Genomic DNA, 1,271 nt, shown 5'->3' on the forward strand with positions numbered 1-1,271 from the left:
GATAGCGACGCTTGTTGAAATGGTTTTGAGTTGTTAAATGAATTGACTTGGTCAACTATGAGAATTAATGAACTGGTTGAGACTTTGACACAATTTACTTGACCTGTATTTTTTCTCTCTCCTTCGGATTTCTTTGTTGTATGTTACAACTTACAAAGTTGTAATTACTAATCACTGATTAACATACTTTCTAAAATAAAATGGAAAAATTATAGATTACATGTATTTAATTAAAATTATTAAGAGTATAAAATTTATAGCATAAAAATTTATGCACATGCACCTGTCATCCACCATTAATTTGAATTACTTTTTCTGAAAAGTCAACAATGATTAAATATCAATGGTAAATGATACAATGATAGTATGTTGAAGTCATATATTGTTAGTGATACATCTTTTCATAATTATTAATACTGGTGTGTCAAACGGCACACCGTATCAATCGATTCACATTCAAATTTTTTCTAATATATAATGTATCAACTTCAAGTTATACTATTTAAGAAAACAATTTAAATATATATAATGTAATATATAATCTCAGTAGATAATGAAAATATAAATAAGAGAATGTATAGAAGATTAATGATATATTAATATAAAAAATGAAAACAATAAAAGTAATATGTGTAAGTTTATATTAGTTATTAATGAGAAATATTAAAAATGATAAATTTGGAATATTAAAATTATGTCATGGTGGTGGTTTTTATTTGTTTTGACTTTAATAGTACTAGGTGTCAACGGTCACTTAGTGTCTTCAGACCCATGTTCTTATGTTATTGGATGTACATAATTTATAGTTTTTGTATTTATTATAATATCCAACGAGATGTATTAATTATAATTATCTAGGATTATATAGTTTTAATTTAGAAATAAAAAATATTAAGGGCAAAATAGGAAAATAGAATCACAATGATAGTTATTTCAAGTTTTAGCTTTATATATAGTATAGATATAGATATAGATATATAGTATAGATAGAAGTATATATATGCATAGATTGATAGATTATAGAAATTTATATAAACATGAAATTAGAAGTTATAAAAGTTAAAATAAGGAAACATAAAATATTCTATGAGTAAATATTTTATGTTTATTAGTATTAGTATAGATAAACATTAAATTAAAAGTTATAAAAGATAAAATAGGGAAACATAAAATATTACATGAATAGTTATTTTATGTTTTCCATTTATATATACTAGTGAATAGAAACATGATGACAGTTATTTCAAGTTTTAGCTTTATATATAGTATAA

Source organism: Lupinus angustifolius, chromosome LG08, assembly GCF_001865875.1.
Source record: "Lupinus angustifolius cultivar Tanjil chromosome LG08, LupAngTanjil_v1.0, whole genome shotgun sequence".
NCBI classification, from domain to species: Eukaryota; Viridiplantae; Streptophyta; class Magnoliopsida; order Fabales; family Fabaceae; genus Lupinus; species Lupinus angustifolius.